The 22,718-nt window shown below is 40.3% G+C and overlaps 1 protein-coding gene across 5 annotated transcripts in view; it reads left to right on the top strand.

Annotated features, from left to right (window-relative positions):
* The window catches only part of GREB1L (GREB1 like retinoic acid receptor coactivator), a 218,130-nt gene that overhangs the window by 5,796 nt on the left and 189,616 nt on the right, over positions 1-22,718 (top strand). For 3 of the 5 annotated variants that reach the window (XM_045008100.1, XM_045008097.1, XM_045008098.1), the window contains exon 2: positions 1,696-1,789. The exons of the other annotated variants lie outside the window; for them this stretch is intronic. The gene's annotated coding sequence lies outside the window, so the exon portion shown is untranslated. The remainder of the gene's footprint in view (positions 1-1,695; positions 1,790-22,718) is intronic. 5 annotated transcript variants of the gene reach the window in all.

The raw sequence follows: 22,718 nt of genomic DNA, 5'->3' as shown, positions 1-22,718 counted from the left end.
GTGTGTTCAGAATGCTGAACAGGATCGTAAAGTAATGAGAGAAATACTGATGGAATAAACACAAATAATTTCTAATTTTGTAAGAAGTTCATATAGATTTTCCATGTGGGAAAATTTTGGGGTTATTTTTGGTGCCATAATAAAATATAAATACAGTAGATTTCAGTGAACAAAATGTGATTAGAATAAGGATGTGTTCATAGCTTTATACAGTCAGTGTCGCCCATATTAAGTGGGTTAAAAACTGGTTAACTGATTGCAAAAACTGACTCTAAATGGAGATTCGTTCTGTGGTGGTGGTTCTGGTGTTCTTGACCAATGCTATTCAATATTTTTATAATTGAAGAAAATATAAAACCATTATTCATAAAATCTGCAGATGATACAACTTGATGAGGTGTCAAAAATGTGGGGGACACGTCAGTTATACAGAACAATCTGGATGGCTTGGTAAGGTGGATTCATTTGAACAACATGCATTTTAATATGGGCAAATGTAAGGTCACACATGTAAGATTAAAGTATGCAGGTTACACTTACAAAATGGGTGACAGTATCCTAGAGTGCAGCAACACTGAAAAGATCTGAAGGTAATGCCCAGAATGATGCTGTAGTTATCTGCCATTCTGTTCTGTTTAGTGCGATCATTGAATGCATAATCTGCGAAATATCAAGTTAGGATTATGGAGGTGGTATTACCTACTTCTAGTTGTGATGTCCACACTTAAAAAAGATGTTGAGAAATTGGAGAAGGTTAAGAAAGAGCTGCAAAAATGATTTGAAGTCTGGAAAATGTGCCTTCCTGTGAGAGACTTCAGAAGCTCAACCTATTTATCCAAGAGAACATTAAAGTGTCTTAGTCATAGTTTACAAGTACCTAAATGGGGAAGAGATTTCTGATAGTAGATGGTTCCTCAGGGTAGCAGGAAAAAAAGGCATAATGAGGTCCAATGTTTGCAGCTAAACAAATTTGGACTAAAAATACAGGACAATTTTTTTTTAACAATAGCAGTAGTTAACCTCTGGACCAATGTATCTAGGGATGTGGGGAATGCTCCATCTTCTTGAAGTCTCTAAGACTGGATGCCTTTCTAAAATATATACCATAATTTAAATAGAAGTTATGGGGTTGATGCAGCAATTTCTGGACAAGTTTTTGTGGGCTGTGTTATGCAAGAGGTGAGACTAGATAATCATATATGGCTTGAAAATATATGAAGAAGGGGTGGTTACAACATATCTTTTTATCGATTCAGGAAGCCTTTATATTAAGAGTTAATCATGCAGAAAGGAATGTTGCTTGGCTAGGAAGCTGTAAAGTCTTAATTGAGAACTTTATTTTATTTTTAGCACATTTAATGTTAGTTTAGTGTGTGTGTGTGTGTATATGTATAAAATGTGACTTTTGCATAAAATGTACCACCATCAAATTAATGAAGGCATTAGGTTCTTCATACTTCTAGTAAAAAACAATTCTTCTAGTTTTAGGCCCTGCTACAATGTCTCTTCTTTTTTCAAAGAACTTGAAGCTTCTATTACTCAGCTTTAAGGAACTGCTAGTCCAAATAAATTTGTAATTTTTTAAGATCTGCAAGGATGAAGCATTTTTACATGGTATGTCAATAGTGAAAAGGAAGACAATACATTATATAAGTGATTCTAAAATGTAGTTATTGTTTTGGGTATCTCCTGGAGTCACGGCAGCTGGTTCCTGTTTTATTGTGTAAAGCTGTGATGTCCTGGCTTCCATGAAACTCTTTTTGGGACATGCTGGATCATAAGGGATCAGGTAAGTGGATTTTTAAAAAATATGTTATCAACTAATATTGTAAATTGCTACTGTTGTGAAAGACAAAGATTTTAAGCTCAATATATTGTGAAAATAAAATCAACAGTGCTAGGATTTTCAGGAGTTTTTCTGAGTCCCTGTGATAAGATGTGACAAAAGCTTTCATTTAATATTCTCCATGTGAGCCATAAGAGTTTTTGGAAGCAGATATAAAATCAACAGCAAAACAGGGTGGGTAGACTTAATATACTGTTACATAAGAGCATATTAGATATGTCATAGTGGTTCCATGAACAAGCCTTCATTGACTTTAGCTCTGTAAGGATGTTGAATAAAGACACTCAAATTCCACTCCCAACTGTAGCATGTGCTTCACCTTTAGTGGTTTTCTTAAAGAACAATTGTGTGAGTAGTATATATGATCAGGGCCCTTTGATGTGAAGTGAAATTTAATTCTTGAATGTAACTGTGGTGTGAAATGCATTGAGAGGATGTTATTTACTTTTTAATAACAAAGGCTGATCGTAGATCTCCTTGCTCTTAAAGATTAGGCTTTAGCTAGAATGAATAGCGTGAAAGTTATTAAAAAGTTACTTATATGGGTGGCTATTTTAAATTAGTTTAACTATATAAGTTGTAGTGGAACATTTTGTTAGTCCTTTCTGTGTCTTTTTGCTCAGAATTCAGCTGTGTGGTTCCTTGGCACTACTAGTCACCTGAAACTTATTACACCAGTTCTCCAAAGGTGGCACCTTTTGAACCTTGTATACCTTTTGCACCCGTTACACCAGAGGCTGATTTACAGTAAAACACAGGGTGCCCAGGCATGGGGCCCCCCCAATGACAGGGGACCCCAGAGCTGGGCAACTGTGAGGGCAAAGGCTTGGTCCTGCCGGCCCCTGGGGCTCCTGCTGCAGAGTCCGCACCCACCAGCAGCCAAGCCACCCCTTCCCCCACCTCTTTCCTGCCTCCTCCCCCAAGTGTGCCGTGTTCTCGCCCCTCCCAGCGCTTCCCCCGCCACCAAACAGTTCTTTGTCATGCTCAGGTCACTCCAGGAGGGAGGGGGAGGAGCGGGGCAGCAGCGAACTCGGGGGAGGATGTGGAGAAGAGGCAGGAGCAGGGCTTTGGGGAAGAGGGTAGAAACGGGGCAGGGTGGAGCAAAGGCGGGGCCTCTCAGGGTAGGTGGCTGGGGTGAGGCAGGGGGCTGGGAGCACCCCTACGACCTCAGCCCACATCCCCAGCTCCCTGCCCTGACTCTTGTACCCCCCTCACACGCCCCCACCCTGAACACCAAATGGGAGCTTCTGCACCCCCCCCCATATTCCCACCTGCACCCCTCATACCAAATGGGAGCTGTCCCAAGTAAGCGCTCCACACCCCAACCTCCTGCCCCAACCCTGAGTCCCCTCCTGCATCCTAACTCCCTCCCAGACCCTGCAGCCTGAGTCCTGCACCCCCCACACCTCCAGCCCCCTGCCCACCCTGACTCTTGTACCTCCCCCACATCCCTACCTGCACCCCTTGCACAAAATGGGAACTACTCCAGGTAAGCGCTCCACAGCCTTGCCCCAGCCCTGAGCCCCCTCCCGCACCCTAACTTCTGGTCAGACCCTGCACCCCAACCCCCAGCCTGCTTGCTCCTGCACCCTCACGTCCTCCCAGACCCTGCACCCACAGCCCTGAGCCCCCTACTGCACCCTAAGTCCTGGCCAGACCATGCACCCCAATGTTTTTTGCATTTTTTTTACAAAGTGTTCTTATCCAAAACGCTTTACAATAGTTAGCTAATGGTACAAACAATATTTGGAAAGATCATTAAGTGGTCTGCCAAGACCCTCAGCAATTTTCAATTGGTCTGTGGAAAAATAAGTTAGACTACAAAAACTATCAAGGTACCTCACTTTATTTTCATTTGCTTCCTATTACTTATAGGAGGAGGATGAAGGAAAAAAAGAATGAAAAATGGGGAAGGGGGGTGGAGATAAGTGAGAATCTTCTTTTTCTTGGCTGAGTCCCAAGGAGGGGCCCCAAAAATTAGTGAGGCCCTGTGCTGAGCTTCACTCTAAATCCGCCACTGTATTATACCAGTTCTCCAAGGGTGCACCAGCTTCCTAATGGATTCTGTGTGTGATTCAGGCTGTTGATATTTATTTATTTTTATAAAGACCTATAGGATTTGGTTTTGGCCTCTTAAGAGATGACTTCTCTCTGCCTGTATGTTTGTTAGTCAAGGGTGGCTGAGGCATTCTCTGTAGCATTGTGTATATTTGAAGGCCTGGTGGTAAGGCATTTCTGATGGACTGTCTTCAACTTTGGAATTTTTCCTGCTAGCCTGATAGAACCCGGAGTCTGTTGACCTTTAGGGTATGGTATAAGATCCACCTTTTCCTGGAGGCTTTTCCTGAGGGCATTGATGGTTAAGCTAAGTAATTAACTTAATTTTGGGGAGTGGAAGTTTTTGTTGTTGTTTTGGTAACTTAATAGGTGTGGTTTTTGTTTTTACATAAATATAATTACTGTACAACTGTGAGACTAGCGCTGAGTGATACCATCAAGGTCCTAAAGTTCCCTTCCAGCTGTGTTACCAGTTTTGGGAGCTGGTGGTATAGGGCTTAGAGGCTGCTGCACCTTTGTTTCTGCATATTGCTCCAACTAAAAGGGATCTTTTGCTGCACAAAGATTAAAGGTTTGATAGCCACCATTACGGTCATCTAGTTTGACCTCCTGTACAATATAGGCCATTTGACACCCCCAAAATAACCCTTGGAGCATGTATTTTAGACACACATCCAATCTTGATTTAAAAAATTGCCAGTGATGAAGAATCTACCCTAACTTCTTGGTAAATTATTCCAGTGGTTAAATGACTTCAGTGGCAGGAGGTTGTCAAGCTGCAGTCCTCTTCCTAGTGATACAAAAAGAAAAATCCCATGTTTTGGAACATAAACTCAGCAGTATTTATTATTTCATAATTTAAAGTGCCCAGAGGTGTACTGTGCACTGTACAGTAAACACAGATGGTTCCCTGCTCTAGAGCTAACAATCTCAATGGTGGACTTGACAAACAAGTGAGGCTAATGTATACATCTGGAATGGAAGGAGGAACATGAGATACAGAAATAAGATTACGTTGTTACTCAGTATAGGCATCTGTCTCTCTTAGTAGGTCAAGGGATTTTTTTTCTTTTAATAAAACAAAGTATAGGGAAATTGTAACATGAGAGAATTGCTTGTAAGGACTCTGATGTGCAGCTTGCAGTACTGCTTGGCTAAAGATGGCTTGTACAAATCTAAACATTTGAAAATGTTTATGCAGTCTTTCCTCTTGTATCATATATAACCTAGGCTGCATACATCAGTATGCACTTCTAATGACTCAATTGTATGTATGTGCTTGGTTTTAATCTTCAGTATATACTTGTATGGTATGCTCATGTGATGTGTCGGTGGCAGTTTAGCTCTAGCTGCTACTTGTGCTGTAATAGGATGCTGTGCACCTGGTGGGGAAATGGGCAAATGTTGATGGATTTTTTTTTAATCTCCTGTTGTGAAAGGAGGGGTGGAGTTTATATGGTATACTTTTCCCCCTGCTCAAAATGAGTAAATAATCCTCTTCATGAACAACATGTGGTTGAGTCTGCATGAAAAATTGGCATATGTGGCCAGACAGAGGGGGAGGAATCAGAAATCAGCCATACTAGATGACGTGTTCACTGAGAAACTCTCTGCTTTGGGAAGAAGTTCCCTGGCACATTAATACTGCATCGAGAAGAACTGTTACAGCTGTAACCCCATCCCAAAAGGACAAGAAAAGTGTGGTCTGGGACAGTGCGTGGAGGAGACAGGCACTCCACAAGGATGCTCTCATGAAAATCCTCCAACCCTTGATGCTCCTTACTCCTATATGCACCTAAACTGTGAGGTGGTCATGTTGCTCATGAGAAGGATAGCCTTTCAGTAAAGACACTTGATTGGAACTTGGGTTCCGTTCCCAGCTCTGGCACAGACTGCCTGTGTGACCTTAGGCAAATCACTTCATCTCTCTGTACTTCTGTTCTCCATCTTGCAGGGATATGAGAATAAATTAATTAATATTGCTGTTCTGATGATATAATAATGAATGCCAGAGAAAAAGAGATAAATATGGAGAAATACAAAGAATGCCCTTTCTGGGAATAGGCTGGCAACAAACAGATTAGGAAAGAGCTCAGGCATAGAGCTCTTAGAGGATATTGGAAAAAATATGTTTGTGTCCTAGTGAGGTTTAACGGACATGGCTTTCCTTGCCAATACTTGGAGTTTGCACCAGTATGCTACATTGGTTATTGGCTACCTATAGCTGAATTCCAGATATAGACAAGACATTTACTAGTCTTTTCTATACTTTTTTGTAGCCATTCGCATTTTTACTTAATAGAATTTTTAAATAATAAGCACAATTCCCCCCTTTTTTGCCTCTTCTCCCCTTCCCCCTTTTTTAAACCTGAGCTTTTCTTGATGGCTTAATGCCTTGGAACTCTGCAGGGTCTTGAATTTTGCGCTTTAGGCTGACATTTAGACTCCATCTCTGCTACAGCTGAAACACTTTCAGTGGAGCTATTGTTTAAAGTAACATAATTTAAACATAGTTCACCTGGCCAGCGTAGGCGAGACATAACTAATTCACAATCTTTTGTTCTAGGCTTGGTTGGAGGATGATATACTATTTGGCAATCAGGATGGGAATCTGGCTAGGATCAGTTTGGGTCAATTCAGGATTTCAGTTTATTTCTCTGAAGAATTTCCTAATTTAGGGTAGAAGGTCAAATGATGCCAAATACCTTAGACCAGGTCAAGGGACCTGGGTTTCTAAAATAGTGACGTATTATCTAGACAGAGGGAGCAAACTGTTTAATCCTTGTTAACAGGAATTTTTAAACTGGAAACATTGTTTCAGTGCCAGTATAGATGGGGATTTGGAGTAAATGTAGTTTGGAAATTGTGTGGCTTTGATATTACCACTACTTTGTGAGTGATACATTTACATTTAAATGTATCTGGAGACTTTTAGCTCAGAGACAGTGTATTTTCATTTGGACCGAGTCATTTTCTGTTTGTCCTAGGTATATAGAAGTAAATAGCTCTCACATGCTAAAGTGAAAAAATTCTAGAATTAGCTAACTTTTTTCATTTACTGTTTCCCTGTTTCAGAACTACAGTAAAAGCACAAATAAAACTGTAACTTAAAATTTAATTATTTCATGTTATGATTTGCATAACAGGATATGAAGGGAAAAGATGCACAGGTGACTGAATCAGGTTTCAGGAATACATTCCAAACTATTTAATTACATTGGGGTTAAAATAAACTGTCAAAGTTAATATGCCTATAATTTAACTTAGTTGTTAAATTGTGCAAACATATATTAATAACTTGTATTCTCTTTTTACATTTAAAAAAACATTGTATACATCCTTCTGTTTGTGAATAACGAATGTCTGCACGATGAAGGGAGAGGAATATCATTAAAGAAACAGGCTTCAATTACAAGATTATTAAAAACTGTAAAGAAATAAAACCAAGGTTATGGAATGTGTTGGTCATGTCCTTCATCAATATACATTCATGCCAATTTGATTCACTTTGGGTAGGCAGTGTGGCCTAGCAGTGAGAGCACCAGACTGGAGCTTGGGAGACCTGAGTTGTATTCCCGATGCAGCTGCGAGCATCCTTTGTGACAATGGGCAAGTCACTTCATCTCCTGGTGTCACAGATTCTCAAATCTGTAAAACGGGGGTAATGATACTGACCTTCTGTGTAAAGTGATTTTAGAATCACACATGAGAAGTGCTAAGTATGACCTAGATATTATTCTTATCACTGGGCATCAGAGTTCTTGTTTCCAGCCTCCCTTCAGGACCCTGGACTTGGGTTAGTGCAGATGCTGCAGTGCTGCACTCTTAAGCTCCTGAACTTTGAATGAGACAAAGGATCAAATCCTGCAGTCGGTTTACACCCATGCAGCTCCATTCAGGACAATGAATTTGGCCTTAAGGGCAGGGGCGGCTCTAGGAATTCCGCCGCCCCAAGCAGGGTGGCGCGCTGCGGGATGCGCTCTGGCGATTGCCGGTCCCGTGGCTCCGCAGGACCTCCTGCAGATGTCCCTGCGGAGGGTCCGCTGGTCCCGCAGCTCCAGTGGACCTCCTGCAGGCACGCCTGCGGATGCTCCAACGAAGCCGCGGGACCAGCGGACCCTCTGCAGTCATGCCTGCGGGAGGTCCGCCGGAGCCACCTGGCACCCTCCCGGCAAAATGCCGCCCCAAGCGTGCGCTTGGCGCGCTGGGGTCTGGAGCCAGCCCTGCTTAAGGGGCTTGATCCTGTACATCCAAAACTCCCATTAATTTTAAAGGGACATAAACATGTATCTGTTGTGCCTGTCTTTAGTTTCTATGAGAGATCCTGTTGCAGTAGCTGAAGAGTAGAGCCCATCCAATGTCTTGACCACAAACTTTCTCAGTAAAATGGATTTTAATGTCCAAGGCTCTTCGTGGGCTGTTGTAAAAAAGCACATATCTATGACTCTGTTTACCTACATTTGTTGCCCTACAAGTATCTAGCTCATTTTAAAGTGATTTTATTAAATCCGTTCTGAAAATTAGATGTACTGTTTCCAGCATCAGGTCTTCAGAAATGGCTTGGAAGGCAAGCAGCAGTTGATGAGCAAGTAAATAAAGCATTTGCAGACCACATGCTGTCACAACCTTTCTCTTTCTCCCCCTCCCCCCTTTTTTTTTAATGTGGCCATATGTTTTAGTAGTCTAAGTATGTGTCAATGGTAATCCAGGGGTCCACACTTTTAAAGGATGATTACCCAGTTGTTGGCAAACTGGTATTTTTCCATTTAATTTTTGTATGGGCCATAATTGTAAATCTTTTATTGCAGATTACTCTTTGTATGCTTAAATTTAACTACATCTCTTTTGTGGCTAGCCCTTTCATTACCAGTTTGTATGATATGGGGTCAAACAAACTGGTTTGTTCTTTCTTGATCCTAATCTGAATTTCAGAGCCATTGTTTTTTTACACCCCAGCCTCCCTTCCCCGCCCCCCTCCCCTCCTCCAGTCTCTTCTCACACAAACACACTTGGTCCCTTCATCTTTTTTCCTGAGGCTGAGCAGAGAAGTGATGTTGGTGGCATTTTTCAAACTCCTTTCTGCTTTCGCCTTTAAAAATATCTGTATTTTGGATCATTGTAGGTTGCAGACATATAGGAGCCATTTGCCTTGCATCCAAATGGAATATGTTGTAAATGTGAAGGCTTTATAAGAAATTCTTATTTCCAGTTTTCTGTTTTAGAGTTCAGTGAAAACAGATGATTATTGGATTCAAAGCATAGTTGATGTATCTTAGAAAAACACTTTTTATATTGTAAGGACAAAATTGCTGGTGTGGAGTTGTGGATTAAGGTAATTCTTAGCAAGTCTTTATAAACAAATGTCATCTTTGGTGATGTTTTGTGGGGAGTGGAAAGATGAATGAGGGTCCTATAAGTGTGGGATCAGTCATGTCAAGTCATATGTAAAAATGACTGAGATGACTGAGACCATTATAATTATTATTAGGATTTTATTAAAACAGTAGTTGACCACAATGCAGTTCATTTACTAACATTGTATTAGTATATCACTTAAGAATTTTGTAAGGTATTTTGGTAGTAGGATGCTTGTCTAGTAATATAGGAAATATTTGCCTGAAAGGCAAACTGGCTAGGGGATGCACATCAGCTTGATCTCATATTTAAAATAACAACAACAACAAAAAAAAGAAAACCTGCTACTTATCCATTAAATTTTTTTGGTACATATATATTCTAATAGATTAAACTATGTATATTGGAGGTGGGAGGAGGAATAACACGAAGTAAAAGATTTATGCCTTCCTTTGGACTGTTGCTTGGTAACAGAAAATGCCTCTTAAGCCTATTTTTGGAGTGGGGAGGGGTGAAACTTGAATCAGTGACCATCTGTCCTGTGTTGGTTGATTTCCTGTTGAGCTGTCCTTTGTTTCTGTCAAACAATTGATTGTTACCCTTTACAGATAAGAGTACTGTTGGTGACATTGCACTGGTTTGTGGCAGCACAAAATAGACCCACTAAATGTTTTTTGTTCTTTTGAGGTCACTATCACTGGCCTCTCTTGTTTTTTGTTTTTAAATTTAGCCAAATTGCTGATTCTTTTTTAATTTGGTGAATGGCTAAGATCAATACAAAAATGGGATATAACAAGTCAATTGAATTTAGTACTGAAGAATGTTTCCCTCCACCATGTTTTCAAATAAATAGAAGTTCTTAATGATAGTTGAAACATTTGCCTATGCACATATTTAGAGTTATCAAAAAATCTTTCTCTTCTTGATTATCTCAACTGTTTGTTTAAAGGTGTCATTCTGGGTAGATTTGAACTCTGATAGGGTTATTTTAAAAATATTTTATTTTTAATCACAAAGGGCCAGATTGTTCCCCAGTGCTGTGCCTGAAGGGGACTCTGGTTATAAAGGAAAGGTAGGGTGTGTGTGTGTGTGTGCGTGCGCGCGTTCCTTCTTCCTGTGTCTCTTACCCAGTCAAAAACCTCCAAAGGGGGAGCTTCGTGCTTCCAGGAATGCACCAAGGGGGAAGGCCAGGGAATACATGTGTTCCCCTTTTCTTCTTTCCTACCTCTCTTAGCGTGTGGGGATTTTGCAAAAATGTTAATGTAGACTCAGGCTTCAGTATCTGTTTCATGCCTCCCCAACGCATTGAAACTCCCCTTCATGGACTATTCCAGTGGGCCTCTCTAACCAGGAGTCAGGGGTTGGTAAAAGGCCCCAGGGCTAGTGCAGATAGCCATGGCCTCTTGCAGATCTCTGGGGGTTGGGCAGAACCCTTGCTCATTGGATGAAGGCTGGGGGAAATCTGCATTTTTCCTTTCTTTTCTCTCCTTCCCAGTGTTTCCCATGGTTGGGGTGATTTGGCCCACAGTTTTAAATTTTGTTCTAAGTTTGGTCCTGATGCAGTTCAAATTGAAATCAATGGCAGAACTCTCATTGACTTCAGTGGAAGTTACATCAGTCCTTTTGTGATTTCAAAGTTCTTTAATTCAATCTTATCACATGAAGCATTTGATCGTTTTAGAATTACTGTAACTTTTTAAAACAATTGCCCTTACATGTTTAAAATTGCATAGCTAAAATGGCTCGCACAACTTCTGTCAAAGCAGGAATTGCAATGCTAAAACCCAGGCAAATCTTTGTATATGTATGGGTGTTTGTTAGTTTCAGATTATGCAGCATGGAAGCCTACGTAAAATTGACAGATTCAAATGACTGGTATCCTCCTTTAAATATGGACACTATTCTGTTTTTAATTGTAAATTGATATTTAACATTCATATGCATATCTATCTAGGTTCTTATGCTGTCTCCCTCACTGTAGTATCTGTGTACCTAGCTAGAATTTATGGATTTATCCTGGTAACACCACTATGATGTAGGAAAGTAGTATTAGCCCTCTTTTAAAAACCAAGAATTGAGGCACAGAGCATTTACATGACTTGCTCAAGGTCATAAAGTCTATGGCTCAACTGGAAATTCAACCCAGCTCTCGAGTCTCAAACCAGTGTCTTCAATACAAGGTGTCCTTCCTCCATATAGTCTTGATTTACTTTGTAAATGGCTGGACATTGTGTGTCCAATATTACGTCCTATTATACATTTGCAGGTGCCATACTGTAAGAGCATACTTCTGAACAATGTTAAAAGTACTCCCTCATCTATAGCTATAATATGTTTGTGAATGGAAAATTCACAATTTCATTTTTGTCACGTTTGTTTAATTACATAAGAAAACTAACTTGGAGATGGGTGACAGCTTCCCTTAGGGATCCCACTCAGAATTTGCAAAGATCAGGGCTTATTTGGTGAAATATCTTCTAATAAGAAAGAGGCTGGATTCTCTTTTGCCTTGCACCTTGTGTGGACATTGACACTCGTTCAAAGCAGGCCTGATAGTGTAGATTAGGGGGTACTTTATTTAAATCAATAAGGTTATGCTGCTGCAAGAGGAGAATCTGGCTTAGAGAGTGCAAAGTGAGTGTAAAATGGTATCACCAATGAGTGGAAACTGTTGATTGGTAGCATTTTATGTCCACTTTGTAGTCACTTTGCACAGGTATAAGACTGCGGAATGTATAACTAAGCAGAGAATTGGGCCAAAGATCATCTGGAAGATGATGTTGAAGTGACTGTAGAGAGAGGTGAAGCTGATGTCTCACTTGTCTTTGCTGCTCCATTTACAGACTCCTTAGCATCAGGGCTTTTCCAGGTCCATAATACAGTAAGATTATTTAATGGGTCACCTTGTGCCTGGCATCAGAAGAGGTCTCTGGTAAAAGGGTATTTTTTTTCCTTACAATTGCTGCTACTTTAGTTTTAACTTTTTTTTTTAATATAGTTGTCTTTCTAGATGAAAATTTAGTTTAGACTGAAAGATAATTGTTTTGGATGGCTATAGGTGTGTGTGTGTTGTTTTTATATATATTATAATACACACGTGCGCACACACACATACACACCCATATATGAAATTTGCAAATGTATATGACTAGAATTATGAGCCTAAGTGAATTATTAAGTTGACTTTCTCAAATGGACACTTCCCTGCACATGCTTATTTTGCAGTATAGTAGTAATTAAAAAACACTTGCTTGGGGCAGCTTTTACTTACATGCATAAAGTTCAACAAGCTGTTTTGTTTTGGGAACTGGTTCTAGTGTAACCAATATGGATGGGTTTATCACTCATTTTCTCCTAGGTTTTCTGCTATTTCTCCCCCACCCCTCATCCATGCTTGCTTTCCTGATTTATTGGGTACCGGCAGAGAGGAGGATGGTCTTGCGGTGAAGGCACTAGATTAGGAATTGGATAATCTATGTACTGTTTCCATGTCTGCAACAAACTTCCTCTGTGATCGTGGAAGAGCCACTTAACATATCTGTGCTTCAGTTTCCCCATCTGTAAAATGGGGATAATAGTTACTACCTCACTGAGTGTTAGACTGAATTCATGAATGTTTGTGAGTTGAATTAGCATAATAGAAAAGCCTATAAATAAATTCCTCCCAGGGTGACACAAATTTTTCTGAGGAAGTGTTGTCCCCCCAAGTGAGTTAAAAGTGAACTTGTTGTAAATCCCAGCAGAGTGTGGCCTTGTTTTCTTCTTCTTTAAAAACACTGTATTTTAGTGATATAATTTAGGGTGGAGGAACTCAAATCATGTTCATTTCAGGACATGTTGGGTGTAAATGCCTGGGAAGTTTACACTGGAGAGAGCTGTTTTGTTTGGCATGGCTAATCAGGAGTGAGGCTGGAATTGCTCATAGCTGTCATTCAGGTTTTGTTTCAAAGTCCAAGGACCTACTGGGAAAAACAAAAAGCTAATGGAAGCTGACTGTATTTCAACCCAAACCCCAAGGAAACTGAAATGATGTCCAGATAGTCTGTGTATTCTTATTTATCTACATTCTTGTGGTTACTAAGGTAACAGGTTTTTAGAGGCTTTACATCTTCATTGTCAAGTATTTGCTACAGTTATTGTTGCTGTTTTCAGATTAGGGCAATTCAGATAATGCCTTTTGAAAGGAGGTTTAAAAAATACAAAAAGGGGATGTGCTGGAAATAGATGTCATGATTCAATTACCTTGTCTCTCAAATCTGCAGTACTACGTTTCAGGGTCTGGATCCAAATATTTGTCTTAAACTACATTTTAGTTGACTGATTTGAGAGAGGGGAAAGTGCTAATTTTGAAGACCTTTGAATTTCACATTGAAAATACAGTTTTGCTAACAATCTCACCAGTGTATATTTCCAGTAATTACTACGAAATTACATTTTTTTTTAATTCTCATAAAGGATTTTGGGATGTCACCATGAAAGTTACTACCGGTATATCTAATAATAAAGTCAACTTTTATAAAGAAAAGTACATTTTGATTTATGCCCCCACTATTAATGATCTGAATGGAAGAAATTTTTATTACTGGAGTAATGACTTAACTGCTCTCAGTAATTTCTGCTGCATATTATAGTTATGATTTACTGTGGCCCTTAACATTGGAATTAAGTATATTTTAGTTTCATAGGTGAGAGAGAACCAGAGCAGTACATCTGAAACTCCTACCCTTACCAAACAAAAGAACTTTGGGGGAGTTTGGATTCAGATCAGCATCTGAATGTTGTGTGTCAGATTCATTTCTAATTATTATACAATTAAAACAATTACCTGGAGCTTGTTAATCACATTACATTTGTATTAATATCTATAGAAAAAAGATTGCCTTTTTATTTATGATTTAATATTTTTTCTACGTTTGTTTTATTTTTAAATTAATACAGAACTTTGTAACAGCATAAAAACCATAGATGCTATTTGGAAACCAACTTTTTTCAAGCAGGAACATGCTTATTCTTACTACCAGCTATTAGAAGCTGCTTAAAATTGGGGCATGGAGGAAACAGACTTGAAAATGCTTAGAACAGAAACCATTTTATTGGTTTAGCTTCTCATGGACCTGTAGCAACTTTGAACATACATTGTCACAGTTGGCACAACCTGAGTTAAGAAAACTGTATTTCAAAAACTAGTACAAATTTTGACTCCTGCAAGGCTCTAAAACTGGTGGTGTATTTCAGTAACTGAATTCTGATCTCATGTCTGCCAATGGCTTGCTGTTTGACCTTGGGGAAGTCATTTAATCTTTCTGTGTTGTCGTTTCCCTTCTGTGAAATGCAGATAATGCTTAACTACCTGCTTGGAAGATAAGTTAAGGAATATTTGTGAAGTGCTTTGAGAACCTTGGATGGTAGATGTTGTACATTCAAATCAAGGAAGGCAAAGGCTGAAGTTTGAACTTGCAGTCTTATTTCTGCTTCTTATATTAATTATTATAGATTTGAATGATATGATCACATACTGTTTCTCTAATGAATTTTAAAAATGTAACCTTGTACATATAAGTATTTCTAAGATAACATGATACATTCTGTAAAATAACACTTATTCACAGAGCAGCAGTGTTATGGTTGTGTGCTAAATCTTAACTTCCACAATTACTTTATTAACTTGTAGCCTTGATGCTTGAGTGATACAGATTTTTACATTTAATTCCCTGGTTTTTTGTAAGGGAAAAAAAAGGAGAAATCAATCTGGTGCTGTTTGGCTGGTGCAGTTTAAAAGCATAGCGGGTTTTGCTAGCAGAGCTTGTTTGTTCCTTGCTCCAGAGCTAATTGGCTCATAGAGCTAGAAGAATGCTGTAAACTGGAGTTGAAGAAGCTGGGGAAATTGAGAAACTAATATGATTCACAAATTATTGCTCCAAAGCTGATAAATCACTTAGATTTCTAATCTCTTCCCACCTTTGTAGTTGAATTTGTTAATATCATTTAACCAAGTAGCTGTGCAGCTTAGTATCTGATCATGTATGCACCCTGCATTCTTTTTAATGCAATTGTGTACAATTCATTTGAAATCTTACTTCTTTAAAAAGACATTTTATTTTAAAACCTTCTCCTTTTTCAAATTTAGCAAAGCTAAATTACTCATTTAGTATCATTTATATGTCAAGTTTGACTCTTTACTTTGAATAATTACTTCTACAAATAAAAAGGAATCAGATTTGTTATGAGAAATATTTTGTACCCTCTTGTTTCTAGAATAACAAAACTCTCCAAAAGTTTCCTCAATAGCCAAAGATTAATGTTTCCTGAAACTCTGAATATCTGCAATGGACTTTGGAATGAATTTGTTTTGTAACTTTACCTGTAGCAGTCACGATCCATGTTTTAATCCAGTCAGTGTGTGTTCAAAATTGAATGTATACAACAAAAAATGAGACCTATGCAATGGCACCTTTCTGCACTTAGTATAAATCAGTCTTTTTAGCTATCTGGTAGTTACTTAGGGTATGTCTACAGTACGAAATTAGGTCGAATTTATAGAAGTTGGTTTTTTAGAAATCGTTTTTACACAGTCGATTGTGTGTCCCCCCCACAAAAAATGCTCTAAATGGATTAAGTCGGCAGACTGCGTCCACAGTACCAAGGCTAGCATCAACTTCCGGAGCGTTGCGCTATGGGTAGCTGTCCCACAGTTCCCGCAGTCTCCGCTGCCCATTGGAATTCTGGGTTGAGATCCCAATGCCTGATGGGGCAAAAACAGTGTCGCGGGTGGTTCTGAGTACATGTCGCAAAGTCCCCCCCTCCTTTCTTCCCTCCGTGAAAGCAATGGCAGACAATGGTTTCGTGCCTTTTTTTTCCTGGGTTACCTGAGCAGACGCCATACCACGGCAAGCATGGAGCCCGCTCAGCTCACCGTACGTCTCCTGGGTGCTGGCAGACGTGGGACTGCATTGCTACACAGCAGCAGCTCATTGCCTTTTGGCAGCGGACGGTGCATTACAACTGGTAGCTATCTTTGGGGGTCTGGTCCATTGGTGGTCCCGGGCCAGTTGTCTTCTCCCTCCGGAGTCAGGTACAACGACAGTCTGGGCCAGTTGTCTGCTTCCTCCAGGTCTGAATCAGCTGGTGGCCCCGGTGGCCCAGGCCAGTCCTCTGCTCCCTCAGCACCCTCCGCTGCTTCCCAGCATGGGAGGTGACAGGAGAACATAAGAACAGCCATACTGGGTCAGACCAAAGGTCCATCTAGCCCAGTATTCTGTCTACCGACAGTAGCCAATGCCAGGTGCCCCAGAGGGAGTGAACCTAACAGGCAATGATCAAGTGATCTCTCTCCTGCCATCCATCTCCATCCTCTGACGAACAGAGGCTAGGGACACCATTCCTTACCCATCCTGGCTAATAGCCATTTATGGACTTAACCACCGTGAATTTATCCAGTTCTCTTTTAAACGCTGTTATAGTCCTAGCCTTCACAACCTCCTCAGGTAAGGAGTTCCACAAGTTGACTGTGCACTGCGTGAAGAACTTCCTTTTATTTGTTTTAAACCTGCTGCCTATTAATTTCATTTGTTGACCCCTAGTTCTTGTATTATGGGAATAAGTAAATAACTTTTCCTTATCCGCTTTCTCCACATCACTCATGATTTTATATACCTCTATCATATCCCCCTTTAGTCTCCTCTTTTCCAAGCTGAAGAGTCCTAGCCTCTTTAATCTTTCCTCATATGGGACCCTCTCCAAACCCCAAATCATTTTAGTTGCCCTTTTCTGAATCTTTTCTAGTGCCAGTATATCTTTTATGAGGTGAGGAGACCACATCTGTACACTGTATTCGAGATGTGGGCGTACCATGGGTTTATATAAGGGCAATAATATATTCTCAGTCTTATTCTCTATCCCCTTTTTAATGATTCCTAACATCCTGTTTGCATCTGCTCTCTCCGGTGGTTGCCTCCCTACTGAGCTTTCTGGGCTGCCTTTTATACTTCCTGCCCCTCCTACCCACTTCCTGGGGGAGGGGCAACTAGGCCCTAGTTCCACCCACCAGGGCTCAGTGTGAGGGCCCTCCCACTCCAGGTCCTTGGAGGCCACCGCACCTCACTACATGGGGTATACAACCCCCCTCACTAGGATAGAAGGGGTTAAAGGACTATACTGGGCCCAACTAGCCTCGCCCCTCGAATCTTGCAGAGCATGGTCCAGCTGGAGACAGGGTTGAAAAGAGAGCAACCCAGCTCAGAAGAGGGAGGCTGGGAAGGAGTGCAGACCTCCCCTGAAAGCCGCTGCCAAAAGGGTCCAAATAAGCCTTCCTGAAGGAACAAGACTGTATGTGGAACCCAGCTGGGGCTGGCAGTTTGATTTCCTTTTCCTTTATCTGGGACTGGAAGTGGAGGGAAGGAAGCAGTGGTAGGAAGTGACCCAGGGAAGGTAGCTTAGAGGGCACCTCCTGGTGGCCAAATGCTGCTGATCTTCCTAGAGCCCAGGGTCAGAGCTTGGTGGAGTGGGCAGGTCTGGGCTTCCCTGGCACTTCCCCACCACTGAGTGGACGCTAACCACTGGGCTCCTGAGCACACTGAGGACCCCATTACAGGCACTTAGAGTCTGTATGTAAATATAAAAAACAATATTAAATACTAAAGGCAGGAAATGCATAAGTTTCTGTAAGGTTCCAACCATAATGCCAAATTGGTGGTTGTACATCTCAGATGTTTTTTGAAATATTGTACATGATAGTGTACAGTAATAATCTGTGTAGTTAATCAAAACCAGGAAAAGAAAATACTACTATATATGTGCAATGCAGTAGAATTAATGTTGCTGAAACCTGTCAATATTTTTTTTGTTACTCTTAGCTGTGTAACCTTAATGTCACACTTCTGTGGATTATTTTTTATTTAATTTCCTGAGTGTTGTATAAAGAAGGGGTGAGAGGGAGAGAGAAAATCCTCATCTATTACGCTTCTGGAATTTGTAAGCCCCACTGATACAATTGCAGCCTGCTGAATGCTGCTAAGTTTTACCAGGGGAGCTTGTAAATTCCTTAGCTCTAAAAGCAATCACTAAGGTGTCATATTTATGACCACAGATCTGCAGAGGATACCACATGAACTTGTCTATTGAAAAGGGGGGTGCCCATCACTCTTCTACCAATCCGGGGAGAATGCTTGAAATTTAATACAGCCTGGGGCTATATTAAAGCCCTTTCATTCCATGGTGACCTCCTGGGAGGGAGAAGAGAGCATTTCAGAGGTGGCTGTACACAGGGAAGAGTCCTTGCTATGCTCTTAGGGTGCTGCAAGTGGGCAGGACACTAAGGAGCTATTGTGGGAGGCACAGGACAACCAGCTGAGTCCCCATGATCCAGGTGGAGCTCAGGGAATCCTTGCAATCTGTGAATGGCACCCCCTACTTATTCCTCTCCCGTGAAAGAATGTGTTTCGTATTCAATGAGCTCTGTGTCAATGCCAATTTTCAAATGTCAGCCATTTTTCTTGTAGTCCCTATCAATTTTTGAAATCAACAGAATACCTTTTTTACAATATAAATTTATTGTTTTAATTCTTATAGTTCAAAAGTGGCCTAGATATTTTGCTCCAACTCTTTTTAAAATAATCCATCAGACAGAGTCAATATTTGGAAAATTTCGATCCTAAAGGAGAAATCTCTTACTCCTGGGAGAATTCTGAAAAAAAGAAGAAAAAATTCTGCACATATTTTAAAATTCTTCATATTTTATTTGTCAAAATAACAATATAATCACACCAGTTTCAATTATTTTGATAATTGATTTCAAAATACCTGTCAGCAAGTATGCTTGTAACAATAAAAACAACAAAAAAGATTCAAGAAATGGTTTTTGACAAATAGATTCCTTAGTAGGCATATTAATTCGGAACTTTGAGTAATAATTCATTTAAACTACAATACAGAAATTTCCTGCAGCACTCAGAAGCAGTGCACAGGCTTGGGGAGTCCATAGTAACCAGGGTGGATTTGATTTAAATCATGATTTAAATCACTAGTCAGGAAGACTCGATTTAATCATGGATTTCTACATAAAAGTGCATTCTTGTTGGTTGTTATAACCTTAATACATATTCTTCACAACTCAGAGATAAATGTAGGTTTCATTTTTAGAAGGTACACACTATACATTTTTAAGTGATTTATTTTGAAAACTTTTTCAGATTAGTTTTACAGCTATATCAGACAATGAATGATTATTTGGTAAATGAAATAACCAAATATAATAGAAGCAGATATTGATAAAGTCATTGGGAGGCGAACTATCTCCAGTTCAACGGGTTAATCATTAATATTTGGAGGATTTTCTTGCCATGCTGTATTAGGAGGAGAACGTCACCAGACAGACATTTAAATTGTTTTTATTTAACTAAAACAACAACATTATGTATTCTGAAATTTTTTCTTCAACATATAATATTTTAACAAAACAAGCATATGAATTTTTGAATTTAGTTAAAAATGCAAGTTTTTGAACATCAGGTTTGTTTTCGTTAATTGTTTTTAACTAGAACAGTTAAATGAAATATTAAAAAAATAAATTAAATGGACTATGTCAGCCAGGTCAACATGAGAAACTTAAAATATTGGCTTCTGCAGCTAACTCAGTCGTCTTCACCTTCATTTTCCTGTTTGTTCATAATCTGGAAAAGAAAAACGAGCTTTCTTGCTTTTTCAGCACTTCAACAGTCTCTGAATCCAAGTACTTAAGTGACTTCTACCAGTTCACTGGTGTGACTTTCTTTAAAATATCCTCAGCAAACATATATTTCTTGAATGGCTCACCGTTAGCTCTGAAGTTTTATAGTTGGCATTACGGAGGGATGATTGCTGGATGTTCATGTCAGAGCCAACTCCTCCTCTTCAGCAGTTAAGGTTTGACCCTGGTACGGAGTATTGAGAATATTTGCAAGAAAATGAGCTGGAGATAGTGCTTGTCCCATTTGTTTTTTGTTTTTTTTTTAATGCTTGTAATTTAACTCTGTCATTGCATATTTCTCTTCTTGAGATCTCACTCAGTTCCTTCCAAATTTCAATAGCGTCAGCAGTAAAACAGCTATTTCTCTGCATTTTGTTCAAGGCTACAGAAATAGGCTTCAGGGTACTCAGCATGCGTTCAACATTTCTCTTAAGCCCAATGTTGAGAACTTTGGCTGTGACAGTGCCATCTATTTTTTCATGATTTTGTTCACAAACTGTCATCAGATTAGGCCAATTCTTGATGTAGTGCTCAAAACAGTCCACTATGAGTTCCATCGCATGTCCTGTGGGAGAGTTAGCTTGGTTCCTCCCACTTTTTTCAGAGCAGCTTCTGCAGAGTGGTTGTTACAGAAGTATTTTGCAGTTTCAACAACATTAGCATTTATTTCTGGAACACTGAAGTATTTGGCTAGGAGGTGCATCAAATGAGCACTGCAACCATATGTTTTTAGCTTGGGACTCTTCAATCTCTTCTAAATTTCTTCTCATCTTGGATACATTTGCAGCATTGTCTGTGACCAAGCTGCGTACTAGATATTTAAATTTTTTTTCACTGTTTGTTATAGCTTTTACTGCTACTTCTTGAAAGTATTCTGCTGTGTGTGCATTTCCTGATGTATCAATTGTTTCTGTAGGGTTACCAGACAGCAACTGTGGAAAAAAACGGGACATGGGGTGGGGGGTAATAGATGCGTATATAAGAAAAAGTCCCCAAAAACATGACTGTCCCTTTAAAAAAGGACATCTGGTTACCTCATTCTGTAAGGAAGACATACCCTTCTTCTATTGTCACACAAGCACATACAACAGGATCATTGTGGACATTGCTCCACCAGTCAAGACTCAGGTTAACAATTTTATCCTCTAGATCTTTTGCACACTGCTCAGTTTCTCTTTCATATACTTTATCCAGCAATTTGCCTGCAACATCTGCTCTGTTGGGTGGACTATATCTTGGTCTTAATGACTGAACCATGTTAATGAAGTGTGGGTTCTAGTCATACCAAAAGGAGAGTGTGACGAAGTGGGACTGTTCTTACTGGGGTCTGGGAATGCTGTGTTGGTGCCTCAGTGTCCCCTATGCGGTTCTTGGGTGTCTAGCAAAGCAAAAGGACAGTGCACCTAAATGCCTGACACTCTGTCTCCTAGCAACTGATGGCCTGGGCCCTCCTCTGCAAAGGTGCCGGCTGAAGGTATTGGAGACAAAGGGGTCAGGTGACCTCCTGGCCCAGGAAAGGGGCTGAGCAGAGAGGAGGGACAGGAGAGGGTTGGGCAGACTGGAGCGGGCTGGGAGAGGAAGGGAAGGACAGACAGGGCTCTGATTCCCCAATGGAGGCTGTGGGGCTCCTGGGACCCCAAGATGGACCTAACAGGGGGGATCCTGTTGTCTGTGCCTGCAAGACCTGTGTTGGACTGTGTTCCTGGCATCTAAATAAACCTTTGGCTTTACTGGCTGGCTGAGAGTCCTGGTGAATCGCAGGAAGCCGGGGGTGCAGGACCCTGACTCCCCCACACTCTGTGGCAGAGAGTTTGTTGCATAAACGAACAGGGCAATTTTTTCATCAGTTACCTCTTTTTGTAATCTGCTGGTTCTTATCACACACTTATCTATCGTTGTTTCTGGATGATGGAGATTTTTTTTTCTTTTTGCTACAGGTGATATACTGAGGCTATGTGACATACATGATGTGACTGAAACACTATCATTGGCAGATAACTCTGAAACTATAGAAAATGATGGTGATCTTGAAGGTGGATAATCTTCAGAATCCTGTATGTTGAGGATGGATTTTCCTAAACAAAATAAATCAATTCAGTTATTTAATTATTATTACCATACTTCTCATTTAGTATTACTCATTGCATCCACTGACACTCGGTACTACTTTAAAGGTGAAATTGTAAAAGGAAGATCACCCTATTTCAGCTATTTATTTTTTATCACAACTGCATCTAAAATGATAACAACTATATTTTTTGTTCAAACATGAGAATTCAAGAATAGTCCAGAAGGAAGACAGGCAGTCCATAAGAAAGAAGTATGAAATAAAAAAGTTTACCAACCTGAAGATCCTGCATGTTCAGACATGTTCTTTTCATGATCTTCAATGCAGCTTCCTCCTGAGAAGGAACACTTCTCATGATTTGTTTCATTCGGGCAACCAGGCCTTGCATTTCTTTGTTGCACTGTTTGCATTTTGCACACATGCCTGTCTTACCCTCAAGTAAAAGAACTTCATTAAAATATTCCCAAACTGGGTCTCTTTTATAGGGTGACCAGATCACCCAGGTCAAATATCGGGATGCGGGGGGGCGGGGTGGGGGCAGAGGGGGAAAAAATGGCGGCAGAGCAAAAAAAAAAAAATCCCCCATCCCCGATTCCTCCTCCCTCCGCAAGCGCTGGAGGGAGGCCCGGGAGACTCAGGGGAGCACGGGGCCGGGGTGAGTGTGAGTC

The sequence above is a fragment of the Mauremys mutica genome, chromosome 2 (genome assembly GCF_020497125.1).
Source record: "Mauremys mutica isolate MM-2020 ecotype Southern chromosome 2, ASM2049712v1, whole genome shotgun sequence".
NCBI classification, from domain to species: Eukaryota; Metazoa; Chordata; order Testudines; family Geoemydidae; genus Mauremys; species Mauremys mutica.
Note: the sequence above shows the minus strand (reverse complement) of the source record. Positions and strands in the feature narration are given on the sequence as shown.